The 14,794-nt window shown below is 35.0% G+C and overlaps 2 long non-coding RNA genes across 3 annotated transcripts in view; one reads left to right on the top strand and one right to left on the bottom strand.

The window, feature by feature from the left end:
• Nucleotides 1-14,794, top strand: part of LOC110260376 (uncharacterized) — an 878,819-nt gene that overhangs the window by 741,605 nt on the left and 122,420 nt on the right. The window lies entirely within an intron of this gene.
• Nucleotides 3,397-14,794, bottom strand: part of LOC110260377 (uncharacterized) — a 46,993-nt gene continuing 35,595 nt past the window's right edge. The window contains exon 4 of the long non-coding RNA XR_014844704.1: nt 3,397-12,799. This is a non-coding gene — a long non-coding RNA (uncharacterized LOC110260377). The remainder of the gene's footprint in view (nt 12,800-14,794) is intronic.

Below are 14,794 nucleotides of genomic sequence, written 5' to 3'. Positions count from 1 at the left end.
GTTAACTATTGATGAATTCTTACAAGAATTTCCTCCCCCAGTTTTATTCCAACAACCTAATGGGAAAGTCTTCCTGTTAAATCAATGGCTTTTAACAAGAGAGAATGCCAGAGGGAAATGGGCTGCTGAGAATACCAAGAATTTAAGTGTACTGTCAAAAATAAATTGACCTAAAACAATTTTCTCAAAGTCAAATTGTTGGAAAGGATAAATTGGTCAAAAAATATTATCTGATAAAGATTTTTCATCGTAGTAATTTTTATGTAATCGAAGAAGTTTTGTGAGCTTTCATGAGCCATTAAGCCTTTTTGTCATTTTTTTTCAGAAGTTGGGGGAAAGGAACAAAAGTTTCTTTTCTTCCTCCTTCCTAATTCATAGACAGGCAATTGTGTCTGTTCTGCTCATTTGTCTAAGAGGTAATTGTTCTAAAATCAATGCTTCCAACCACCAGTTAACATTATTTTGACATTTTTTTTTGAACCTTGGTATAATTTTCACAATCTTATTTATATTTTTAACAAAATTTTTCTTCTTTCTATGTAATTTTGCTCTTTCAATGTTTAGATTCATTTCTAGCCAGTGATTTTTAGCTTCATTTACTTAAGCATATTTTGTGTTCCATTTTGATTGTACGTTTTTGGTGCATTTCAGCAAATTATACAGAGAAGTATTTTTACTACTCAATGTTACTGTCAGAATTGAAACTATACTAAAAAACAGGTACAGTCCCGGAGTGGCTTCTCAGACAGCTCTAAGTGTAGGCTTAAATTTGTCAACTTAACGGTGTATAAAATGATATATAAGTAAAACTCTTGATAGCAGATGACTCTAAGCTACTGATACCTTCACTATAGAAAGGGGACAAGAGAAATATATGCCAGCTTTTCTGACCCAGCTAATCCTTACATTATTTCGATAATGGAAAGACTTTAAGATTGAAATGAAAAATGCAGAATGTTCTAGATGATCGACAGACTTCGATGTCTTAATTCTTTTCAACCGCTTTTCACTACATCATGTCTTTATTCCTGCAGATTCCTTAGTATATACAATAATTACAAAAGAGCACATAATTAATTAAAACAGATTCTAGACTAGTTTGTTTCTAGCGATTTTGTACAAAACCATAGGGGTATTGCTAAATAAGACAAGCAAACATGAGTGGATGAAAACACATCAAAAGCTGAAGATAAAATTTCAAAGAACTGGAGGAAAATCTCCCCAATTCTAAAAACTGAAAAAATGAAGCATTAACATCCTAAACACCTCCAAAGTTTCCACATTAATAATGTATAAATAACCAATTACAAAGAAGAGTCATGTTTAACTATGTTTTACCAGTTTGATTTTAGGCAGGTTGTTTTCAGCCATATTGGCTGCAAACAGATAGAAACAGTGATATATGTGGCTAGGGCTGGTATAGGGGCTGCTTCTAAACAAGATAGAATTTAACCCAGATTTTTTGACAGTCTCTCCCCAACTCCTCAGCTTCTTGCTCCCTGGTTCATAGTCTTTCTTTTCAGTTCTTACTTCCATGCTTGTGTCTGATCTTGGGGTTTGGGTCCCTGGTCCCCTGGTTTTCATTTGCACCAAGTGAGAACTAATTCAAGTTCTCAGCTTTCTGCTTTTGTTTTTACATTTTGTTCGTTAACTCCATTTCCATGTTGAGGGGCTGAAATCAGCTAAGATGCCCAGTGAGGCTTCGTCTCCTGGTTATTTCTATCAGTTTCCCCTTCTGGAAATGAGGCTGCTGTCTTAGGGGTTCCCTCAGTTCCCTCCGGCTCCTGTAATCAAACGAGGACCCAAGGTTTCTGGTCTCTGGGATGTGTCTCCCAGGTTCCAGCAGGGCTGACATTCTTACACCTTCCCGACAAGGTGAGCCAATTAGCAACCATGTTTGTGTGAGACACCATACTTCCTGGTCAGACCTTATTGGACTATGAGTAAGCTCTTGAAAACACTTGATCAGATTTCTAGAATTCAGAAGAAGATTATAGTCTTCTTAAGGGTTAAAATATACTCTTCAAAGTCAGATGCTAAGAATGGGAAGGCATTTGCATTATGTCAAGTAGTAAATCAGAGAAAACCAGGTTTTGTGTGTGTGTGCTTTTTTGTTTTGTTTTGTTTTTGGTTTTTGTTTACCTCAAAAAAAAATGTTGTATTCTTTATTTAGTAATATTCCTTCACCAAAAAATCAGTGTTGAGCCATTTGGCATTTATTGTTACCCACTAGAGGCTGATTCTCATTCGTTTGTATATGGTGTGTGTGCACAATTTAGCAAAATTTTTCTGATTTAATAAATCCATGTTTACTGTTACCAGTTCATTACCACAATCATCGCCTTTTTAAAACCGTGGCAAAATGTGGAATTCCCATCATGACTCAGCAGTAACAACCCAGCTAGTGTCCATGAGGATGTGGGTTCTATCCCTGGCCTCACTCAGTGGGTTAAAGATCCAGCGTTGCCACGAGCTATGGTGTAGGACGCAGACCTGGCTCAGATCTCACATTGTTGTGGCTGCGGCGTAGGCCAACAGTTGCAGCTCTGATTTGACCCCTAGCCTGGAAACTTCCATATGCCACAGCTACAGCCCTAAAAAAAAAAAAAAAAAAAAAAAAAAAAAAAAAAAAAAAAATTAAATACATAAATTGTGGCAAAATACACATCATATAAATCTATCATCTCAACCATTTTTAAGTGTACAGTTCAGTAGTGTTGAATACATTCACATTGTTGTGCAACCAATCTCCAGAACTCTTTCCATGTTGCAAAAGTGAAACTCTGTAACCATAAAACGGCAGCTCCCCATTCTCTCATCCCTGACCCCAGCCCCCACAACCATCATTTTACTTTCTGTCTTTATGGATTCGACTACTATAGGAACCTCATGTAAGTAGGACCATACGGTCTTTGTCTTTTGTGACTGGCTTATTTCCCTTAGCATAATGTTCTTAAGGTTCATCCATGTTGCACCATATTAGAATGCTCCTTCTTTCTAAAGCTAAATAATATTCCATTGTATGTATATGCCACATTTTGTTTATCCTTTCATCTGTCTTAGGTTGCTCCTGCCTTTTGCCTATTGTGAATAATGCTGTTACGGCCATGGTTTGCAGTGAGAAAGCCACTTTTTTAATGCAGAGAATAAAAAAAATTTGCACAGAAAACTAGAAACAATAGACAAGGAGAGGTGTCTGATAACTTTTCTGTTCCTGGTTTTCATTATCTATTGAGATCCACCTGCATTTCTGTTCTTGGGTTATTTGAATCACCTCCATATCCTTCTAAAATAAATTTTCCTTGTTTGTTTAAGGTGGCTCTGGCTACCTGCTGTTATTTACAACCAAAGAGTCTTGACTATAATATATTGGTAGAAGAATTAAACAAAGACAAGTTCAGGTCATAACAAATTATTCCTTTTATTCTGCAAATAAGAAATAGGAGAAAATTTCCATTTTGACAAAGGAATTAAAAACTCCAAGTACCAAGATGGGTCAAAACACCTGTGAACCTCCAGACCTTTAGTAAACAACTGAGACGTGGAGGAAAAATTTCTAGATGAAACCAAAGATGGAAGGTCAATGAAATTTTAGATTTGATGATTAGATTTAGTCGTGTTTTTGTTTAAATTTTTCACTGCCCCTCAGCAAAGCCAGAACTGTCTAACCAGAAAGGAATTCTCTGTGAACAGGTTGTCTTTCATGAGCTTCACAGATAAATGAACCATCCAGGGAAAAATAGATGATGTTATCACTTTTACAAGTTCAAAATAGTTCTCCCAAATATTCATTGTAGCCCTCGCCTTTTTTTGAATCTCTTAGCCTCCTCGATTTCGAAATGATCCTATAAAAGTTAAGAGAATACATATTACTAATGTCTATGGTGTCCAAACAGAAGACATGCTCTTTTCTCACATCCCCTAGAAACAGTTGAAACAAAAACAAGCAAACCCCAAGCAGACTCTCCCTTCCTCCTGCCTTGTGGTTCTCACAATTATGTTAGCTGGGAAATTTCATGGAACCTGAAAAATGCTGAGGGATCTTTTCCCCAAAACTGGCAATAAATTTCCCTCTTCAAAAGAGAATTAATTTCTATATCTATTTGGAACAGTCTTCTATCCATTTTCTCCAAAGTAATTTCAGTATTCAGACCTTGACTCCCAACCCCTACAAAATGCTTTGTGTTTCTCACTCTTTCTCATCACTCTTCTTACTAATTTTCTCAGATGACCTGCTTCTTTTTCTCACCATCCTTTGGCCTTGTATTTTCTTTACACTTTCTTTCTTCTTCCTTATTTTTTTTTTTTTTTTGCACTATCTGGATAGTTTCCTTTGAAAGACTTGATTTCTAAGAGACAGTCCTAACAAAAGTATACGCGACAAAGAAAGAGGGAAAGAGACATATTTTAAATGTTTCTAAGTGCTCACACTGGTATTCTCCCTCTGTGCTGCGGCAGAGCAGCCTGAATTTATAGCATGTCTAGAGTTTTGTATTGAAAAAGTATAAAGACCTATAGAAAATCTTCCCAAAAGCCTCCTGAAGAAATCTACACATGTTGGCACCATTGAGTGGTGTGAGCAGCCAATTCATACATTAGAAAAGAAACTAGCATTTAGGTAATTTAAATGTCTAGAAAGACTAGACTCTTGCAAACTTAAAGTTGGACTCTTTGATTAATTTATTATATTAAGTCAATGTTGGAAAATACAACACGGTATTAAAAACTTATCTTAAATGACTTTTTCCCAAAACTCCTACTAAGGAATTATTAAAGTTAAATATACTTTTGGCTTTATACAGATTACTTTAATTCAACAACAAGATGTATATTATTTTATATACAAAATATATACATGTATATAATTTATATATATATTCATTTTCTCTGAAGGCCAGGAGAAAATAAAAACAAAAACAAACAAAACTCCTGTGTAGATTTAAAAATCAGCAGCCTAAACCAAAGCAAAACCTAATAAATGGGACTACATCAAATTCAAAATCGTCAGCTCAGCAAAGGAAGCTATCAACAAAATGGAAAATTTTGGAAATCATGTATCCAATAAGATGTTAACATTGAAAATATGCAAGAAACTCATACAACTCAATAGCACAAAAACAAACAACTCATTTAAAAATGAGCAAAGGACCTACAGACATTTTTCTAAAGAAGATATAACAAATGACCAGCAAATACATGAAAATGTGCTCAGCATCACTAATGACCAAGGAAATGCAAGTCAACACTATAATGAGATATTCCCACCTGTTAGGTCGAGTGATAACATATGCCCTAAAGGATATGGAGATAAGGAAACTCTAGCACACTGTTGGTGGTGCAAATTTGTATAGCCATTACGGATAATAATAAGGATAAATAATGTGGTTCCTCAAGAAATTAAAAATAGAACTGCCATATGATCTAGCAATCCTACATTTGGGTATATATTCAAGGAAACAAAGTCATTATCTCAAAGATATCTATGTATCTCCATGTTTATTATAGCATTATTCACAATAGTCAAGATACAAAAACAATTTAAGATGCCCATCAACAGAAAAATGGATAAAGCAATGGAATAATAGCCTTAAAAAGAAAGAAATCCTGTCATATGTGACAACATGGATGAACCTGGAGGGCATTAGGCTAAGTGAAATAAAACTGATAAAGAAAGACAGATACTCCATTGTTTCACTTACACCTGGAATCTTAAAAACAAAAACACACTCATAGAAACAGAGAGTAGAAAAGTGTTTGCCTGGGGCTGGGGTTGGGGAGGTAGTGGAAATAGGGAGAGGTTGGTAAAGGGGTATAAACTTTCAGTTATAAAATGAATAAAGTCTAAGGATCTAATGTATAAAATGGTGACTATAGTTGATAACACTAAATCATATACTTGAAATTTGCCTAACTAAAGCAATTTTAATGATTCTCAAAAAATATTCCAGTCAATTCTATGTTCACAGCTGAGAGAACCTTTAATGACAAAGGCATTTAGAAAATAATAAATAAAGCAAATACCTCTGTAATATATCAGTGGTTATTTTCTTCAAGATAATATACGTACTTTGAGTATATTTCCTTGGGGAAAAAAAGTACACACATACATACACATACATGTATGTAAAAACTAAATACACATAAAGATCACAGTGCTGGTATTTTGTTTCTTTTTAAGCAAAATATGGGTATTTGTGAGTCGAATTCTACAGCTTAAAAATCAGGAAAAATTTAATCAGTGAGAAAACTGAAAAATAATTATTGTGCATCTTCATTAATGATTAGGCATAAGACTGCTCTTGCAGAGCATAAGGAAGCATGTTTCCTGGGCCTGATGTACTTTATTTTTGTAGAGATCTTCTTAGATTGAATTATGTGTATATGTAAGGGCACTTGGTCATGTGCTAGGTGCATGACACCACAAGATCAATGCAGTGCATCTTCCTAGAGTAACAATTTTGTCCAATGCTCTGGAGGTAGAGTAAGCTTAGTATTTAACAGTAAGCAACTGAAGACTTTATATGAAAGCACACACACAAAGATTATAGGGCAGAATGCAAAATGCTCTTGAAATTTCATGAAAAAAAAGATGAGGCATCAAATAAATTTCCTCCATGGTTGATGGCATAATCTATTTCCCTAAATGGCAAGAGAAGCAAGGAAACTTCTTAGATGGGCTTAGATCAGGTTTGCTCTCCTTAGAGGTACTTTGGGAGAAATGTTTACTATATCATTGCTCTAGTAGATAATTTATTTTTCCTGTACCTGTGCATCCTGCTTTTTACTTAACTTATTATTGGAAGAGTAGAAAGATGATGGCCAAGTAAGGTTGTTTTCTGGGTTTTAAGAACAAGTGCAGTAGTCCGTTCTAACTTTTATCAAGGTCCATTAGGTCTTTTTGGATAGCCTCTGGGGTTGAAAGCTGGTGACAATACCTACAACCCCATTTCCATCCTGTTGAGTTGGTCCTGAGTCCCAAACATTGCTCCCTAGGGCTGTGGGTAATGCCAGACAATCAGTTCAGTCCGCACCATTAACCTCCAGGGATTAGTAGCTCTCTGTGCAATTGAATGTTCCCAGATTCGTCCCTGTGGAGAGCCACCTGCCAGGACTCAGAACATGCCAGACAAGCTAAGAAGCTAGTAAAAGATTTAAAGCTCAAACTTGAGCTGAGCAATCAGGATATTTTTCTTCCACAATTTATAGCTACTGTGGCATGACCTAATTTTTCATTCCCATTTTTTTATTCCTTTAAATTTTGTGGCCTGATTTACCTGATAGAATTTTTTTCATGAGAATTAATGGAAGTAGTTTCAATTTTTCCATCATAAAATTGGAAAACCTGCGCTATTCAACATACCCTTCAAATCTGCATTAAGTTCTCATTGTGAATACTTGATATGTATTGAAATAGGAGTTCTTGGCCTCTTGCAAGTGGGGACTAGCCCTTTTTGTATGTGATTGAGACACTCAACCAGTGATATGAAAGCATGTAAGAAGCTCCAGTTCTGCACAGAGTTTACTCAAAGTGTGCAAATCATAAAACCCAGGCTTGACTTGCCATAGTTGATGTACTGACATATAAAGTGGCATAAGGTTATCAATTTACATGCTTTAAAAGGGATGCACATTTTGTTATCAAAAATGATAGACCAAGGAACAGATGTACTCTGCTCCTGCCTGAAACAACCAAAATCGAACAGAATACATGATAAAACCATTTTCAGGACTCTGGATACCGGCTAAGAAGGGGCAGTAAATCCTGAGAGATGGAAAACAAGAAAAGCGTGTTGTGATTTCCCCAGCCTACTGCCTGAAGCATCCTGAGACTACAGTGCACAGAAAGAAATCTCAGGTAAAGCCTATCAACTCTCCAAGTTGAGTAAACTGAACTGAAAATTTGGGGAGAAGAGCATGGAAAGATTTTGTCAAATAGAATCCCAGAGAACAGAGAGTTACACAGAGTGTAAATTCCAGTCACTTTAGAGGCTCCTTCTCAGATATTGAGCAGAGTATTTACTGATCAGTGCACACTGAGAGAAAACTCCCCAAGGCTGGATAGAATCATCTCAGAGGAATAGAGAGGGACCCATGCTCAGTTTTCACACTGGAATAGGAATAGTGCCTATTTCCATTACCCAGAGTAGAAAACCTCTTCAGGGCACACTGGTAGAGTGTTCAGAAAGTTCTCGACTCAGCAGTGGAAAATGATTATCCTTAAACTAAAAGCAGCTCTGTTCTTACATCTAGTGGATATTAATCTTTTTTAAAAATACCTAACATATCAAACTATCTCTTAGTAACCAAACCGTATTTCTGAATAAATCTCATGAATACCTCTAGGAATACAAACATAGAACAAAAAAATTATAATAGTCACAACATCTTGAATTCAAAGATTACTAGACATGCAAAGAGGCAGAATATAACATCCATAATGAGGAGGGAAAAAATCAATCGATGAAAGCCAATCCATAATCAACATAGATATTAGAATTAGCCTTTAATGACATTAAAACTGTAACTATAATTGTATTATAAAAGTTTAAAAATATACAAATTTGATTTCTAAAGATAGAAACTATAGATCTGATCTGAACAATACTCTAGATGGAATTGATTACAGACTAGACATTGCAGAAGAAAATAGTAATGAACTTGAAGATATAGCAGTAGAAACTACACAAAATGAAACCAAGATAGAAAACTATGAGAATATCGGTGATCTGTGCAACAACTTCCAGTAGCCTTTAAGAATGTTATTGGAGCTCCCAAAACAAAATATTTGAAGAAATAATGGCTAAACATTTTTCAAATTAATTTTAAAAAGCCTATAAATCCTTAGATCCAAAAAGCTCAATGCACCCTAAGCACAACACACTTGAAGAAAACCATATAAATGTAATTCATAATCAAATTATGAAAAACTTGATAATGAAAAACATTTAAAAAAAACTAGAGAAAAAACATACATTACACACCGAGAAATAGGGAAAAGGATAATGGCAGCCTTCTTATCAAAAATAACACAAGATAGAGGAGAGCACAGCAATATCATTAATATATTCACAAGAAAAAAGAAACCTGTCAACCAAGAATTCTCTACTTAGAAAAAATATCTGTCAAAAACAATGTGAAATAGAGATTCTTTTTTCAGCCATACAAAAAATTTATCACCAGTAAATTCATACCAAAAATATGTTAAAGAAAGTACTATAAAAAGAAAGAAACTAACATCAGTTCAAAATATTGATTTATACAAACAAATGAAGAGCACCAGAAATAGTGACTACATGGGTAAATACAAAAGCTGGTTTCTTAATATTTAAATCTCTTTTAAGATAATTGACTATGTAAATAAAAATAGTACCATTGCATTGAAAGTTTATAATGAGTATTAATAACCTATTTTATTAATATAATTGGTTAGTTGTATATACAACAGCATGCATAGAGGGCCAGCCGCACAGGGTAAATAGAAATATGCCATTATAAAATCCTTATACATGAAGTGGTATAATCTCTCCCGTGCCTAGACTAACATACATTAAAGATCTATGATACAGAGTGTTATGGTTAATAACTATAAGCCAACAGAAGAGATAAAATGGACTAAAAATATTCAATTACTCTAAAAGAAGGCTAAAATGAAAGAATAAAGAACAAAATGGAACAAATAGAAATCAGCAGCGAGATGATAGATTTAAACCTAACATATCAATAAGCATATTACATTTAAATGGTTTTAATGCTCAGATTAAAAGACAGATATTGTCAAATTGGGAAAAAAAATGAAGAGATTGATCTTCCAACTCAATTTTTGAGGGCAGAATTTTCCTGGTACAAAAACATGAGAAAGAATTTACAAAGCAATATTTCATCTGAACAAAGTTTTAGACATTCAAATCCTAAAATACTTAAAAAGGAATTATGGGCTTTATTCCAGGAAAGATTTATTTAACACTTAATAATCAATGAAATTGTCCATATTAATAAGTTTAAAAAATAAAACCATATGATCATTCAACAAATGCAGAAAGGTCATTTGACAAAAGGCAGCATCATGCCTAATAAATACTTTCATCAACTAAGAGAGTAACACTTTCTAAACTTTATAAAAGACAAAAATGTATAGTTAACTTCATACTTAATGGTGAAAGATGTAAAGCTTTCCCCCTAAAATTGGGAACTAGACAAGGTTATCCATCCTTAGTATTTCTGTTCAACACTGAGTTTGGAAGTTCTGAGTAGTAGAATAGTTAAGGGGAAAAAAAGATTGAAAAGGAAGATTGGAAAATAATAAAAATTGTTTTTGTTTATAGATGACATTGTCCTCTAGTTGGAAAATATGATGGAATCTTCATATAAGCTATTAGAACTAATATGTGAGTTTGACAATTTTGGAGGCTACAAGATCAAAATAATATATCATTTGTATATTTAAACATTATCAGCAAAAGATCAGACATTAAAATAAAAATATTATTTATAATATTTAAAAACAGAGATAAATCTGATAAATGATATGTGACATTTCTACAGTGAAAATTATAAAACTTTGCCAAAATAAATTAAAGATCTAAATAAATGTTCAGGACTAGAAGATTCAGTATTATTATAATATCAACTCTTTTAAAATTGCTGCCATGATTCAAAGTATCCCTTTAAATTATAGGATTTTTTAGGTAGAACTTGAGCCATTGAGTCTAGAAATCATATTGAAATGTAAATGAGTTAGAAAAGTTAAACTCTGAAAAAGAAAATCAATGTTGGGGAGGTAGCACTACCCGATTTTAAGACACGTAAAGTTGAAGTAATAAAGATAGTGTGGTATTAGTGGCAAGAGGAACAAATAAAGAAATGCAACATAATAGAGAGTACAGAAATGGACTCTGCAAAGATGGACAGCTTATTTTTGATAAAAGTCCAAAGGAAATTCAGTGGAGAAAGGCTATTCTTTTCCACAAATGGCATTATCGTAAGTGTTACCAAATGTTAAAAAAAAATAGCATTATAGAGAATGTATTCTTTTTAGTCAAGCTTCTTTTACTCAGCCTGATTATTACTGAGTAGTATCCCATTGCAAGGATCTACCATGACTTGTCATCCATTCACTTTTTGATGGACATTTGGGTTATTTCCTAACGTACAAGAGTTTGTAAGAGCATACACTTTCCTTTCGTTTTATAACTAGTCCAGAGTGCAACAGCTGGACCATATGTAGCCGTATGGTTAACTTTTTAAAAACTGCCAAACTGCTTTTTTAAATAGAAGTATCATCTAAAATTTTCTCCAGCAGTGTTTGAGAGTGACAGTTTCTCCATGTTCTTATTAATACTTGCTACTGTCTGTTCTTTTAATGAAGAAGTGCGCCATGACGTATCATTGTGATTTAATTTGTATTTCCTTGATGTCTAGTGCTGTATATATTTCCATGCGCATATTTGCCATCCATATCCCACCACTTAGAGCCTTTACGCATATTGGCCATGGAGGCTTTGGAGACCTGACTGTGGGAGCCACAAACCAGGTGTCAAAATGGGCAGAGAATTGTTTAGGGGGAAAATTCATTCTCTTTTTAACCTAGCATTCGTCACCCAGAGTGATATACTCATGAGTCAGTATGAATAGGATGGTTTAAAACTTCACTCTACTACTCATAGAGAAGTAGGAACAGCAGTTTCCTTTCAGGAAATCTGATGGAATTGAAAACCCGGACGCTGTGACTCAGAGCTCAAGTCAGTAACATTGATTTTAAACTTAAAACTTGGCCCTTAAAATCCCAGGGGAAGGTGTGGCCCAGGAAGAGAGGATTTATTCAGGGCATTTAAGAAGGTAATTTCTCTCCTAGAAAAACAGTGCAGAGGCATCTTTTGGGTTGTAGGACTTGAGAGTTGAAACATATTCAGTCTTTCATAGAAGGTGACTAGGCCATAAAGTCAAAGGAGTGTTCCAAGATAAAAATATCATTCTGTGTTTGGTGTCAGTGAGAAGCTACGAAATTATTAACCTCAAGAGGTTTCAGTTTCACTGCATTTTTCCCATCCGTGCATAGAAAAATGGCAAACCATTGGAAATGCGAAAAAAAAAAATCAATATATTAGCAGGAAGTAAAATAATGGATTTAAATGTATTTGGCTAGTTTTAGTTTAAATGACTGAATTGATTGCTTGGTCTGGGAGCTTGGGCAGGGAAAATATAATATGGGTTGATGGTTGTCGGTTACGTACAAAATCTTGATATAAAGTTAATTTGAAAATATTGTAGTCTTCAAAACAAAATTTCAAATAATCACTTTTAGCTTTTCTGTGTCGTTATACAGTATCTCTAAAATCAGATGAATTCAGTTTTCCTTTAATATGCACAGTACTTGGTCTATTTTTGTTCTGTGGGGCAGAGGACAAGAAGAAGCAGATTGAAGCTGAGGTGGATAGTTGAAACTATCAAACTGTGGGCTGCTGATTCCAGGTGAAGGGCAGACAAAAAGATTCTCCTCGCATGGGTCTTCTTCAGTTCCAAGTGGAATAAGTAGAAAACGTATTTACAGCACATTAGACATCATTAAATTCCACAGGTTTTTATTTTCCAAAAGAAACATTTTTGGAAATATACGTAGCTATTGTATTTTAGTGGATTTTTGCAAGAATACATGGCTGTACCTCTAGGCAACACCTGCCTGTGTAGCAAAGGCCAGCAGCTTAATTTGAATAACCAGAGTAGTGTGAGCAATTTCAACCTTCTGTCCACAAGGCAGGCATCATTTACTGCCCTTTGCAGGGTGATAAATTGATTTTGCTCTCTGCAAGGAAAAAAAAAAAAAAAAAGAAGAAGATGCTTTCTTTACATTATGCAAACATAATTTGCAACAATTAGCAGTGTGATTCTTAGACAATAGAGCCAGCTCAAAATAAGTAACACAAAAACATCAATTTCTAACACAGCAAATGGAAAAGGACCCCCAGTTTTTTTACACACTCTGTGTAATCTGTGGTTTTCCTTTTTGTTTTTTTCTTTTTTCTTTTCCTTTTTCTTTCTAAGGCTGCACCTGCAGCATATGGACGTTTCCAGCCCAGGGGTCAAGTCGGAGCTGCAGCTGGGGCCTACACCACAGCCACAGCAACGCCAGATCCCAGCCACATCTGCAACTACACTGCAACTTGTAACAACGCTAGATCCTTAGCCCACTGAGCAAGGCCAGTGATCGAACCCACATCCTTATGGACGCTATGTCCAGTTCTTAACCTACTGAGCCACAACGGGAGCTCCCTGGGGTTTTTTTCCTAAAATATATAATAAAATTAGTTTTATATTAAAACATAAAAAAAGTTTTAATAGATATTAAAATACCCGAGATATGTATTTACATTTGGAAAAACAAGTGTCCATATTTAACCTCTTATTGCAGATATCAATTCTAACACGCTTGTTTTGCCATCCTCTTCTTGTGCCCCTGTAATGTTAACGGCAAGGAGATGTGATCCAATTGATATGCTCTGGCAAAAAAGACATTACCCAGAGCATTTTACCCAACCATGGCACCTCTCGTGTCACTGGAAGACAATCAAAGGCTCCATAATTTGCAACTTATTTTTCAAAGGTCATTTATGAAACCATTTCCACATGGTTGAGTGGCAGATGCCGTGACATCCACATAAATACACTCTGACTTGGCCATTGCCATACAGATATGAAATCTCCCACTGCTGCTTGCAATTCACAGTATGGATTCATTCCTTGGGCTGGGTATTGCACTCCTTACAGGGAAATATTTTTAGTTATTTCCTTTATTTTATTGGTTTATTTTAGTTTATTCTGTTTGTTATTTAGTTAGCTATTTTATTTCATTTAGTTTTAGACTGGAAGACTGAGAACATAGCTTTTATACACCCTTGTATTCAGTTTCTGCTATTGTTAATATCTCATATTAGTATGGTACATTTGTTACACTTAATGAACAAGTATTGACACTATTAACTAATTTCCATACTTCATTCAGACATCCTTCATTTCAACCTAGTATCTTTGTCTATTTGAGGATTCCCACCCATGATACTCCATCACATTGTCTATTTAGTCTCCTCTTGGCTGTCACAGATTCTCAGACTTGCCTTGTTTTGGGTATTTTTTTAGGTTTCCCTTCATTGGGGTTTATTTGATGTTTTTCTAATGATTAGACTGGAGTTATGGTCGCTTTGGAAGATGACCCAAAAATAGAGCGCTATTTTCATCATATCTCATGGTGACATGTTATCATCACGACTTGTCATGACTGATGTTCAGGTTGATCACCTGACAGAGGTTGTACTTTCTGGGTTTGTCCACTTTAAAGTTACTCTTTTCTGCCCTTCTTAATCCTTGAAAAAGGAAACTCAGTCGCTACACACCTACTGAATTGGGAATGATGCTTCGTCTTGAAAGAAGAACAGCTACGTACATTATTTTGAATTCTTGTGAGTGGGAGATTTCTCTCTTCTGCTCATTAATTTTTTAACCTCCTATTCATATCAGTAAAGACCGCTGGATAGTTATTTTATAGTCTAGATTATAACCACTACTGTTTTACCTATTTTACTGCTCAATCATTTCAGCTTTATCTATTGGGATCTCTTTCATTTGGCCCCTGTGTCATGACATACTTTTATACTAAGGGGTTATTTTGGGGGAGTTCCCTTTGTGGCCCAGTGGTTAACAAACCCGACTAGTTCCATGAAGACTCAGATTCAATCCCTGGCCTTGCTCGGTGGATTAAGGATCTAGCGTTGCCGTGAGCTGTGTAGGTCACAGACATGGCTCA

The sequence above is a fragment of the Sus scrofa genome, chromosome 4, assembly GCF_054392235.1.
Source record: "Sus scrofa isolate SSC_HxYL_T2T_F1_AM1 chromosome 4, Sscrofa_HxYL_maternal_Yorkshire_Landrace_v2.0, whole genome shotgun sequence".
NCBI lineage: Eukaryota > Metazoa > Chordata > Mammalia > Artiodactyla > Suidae > Sus > Sus scrofa.
Note: the sequence above shows the minus strand (reverse complement) of the source record. Positions and strands in the feature narration are given on the sequence as shown.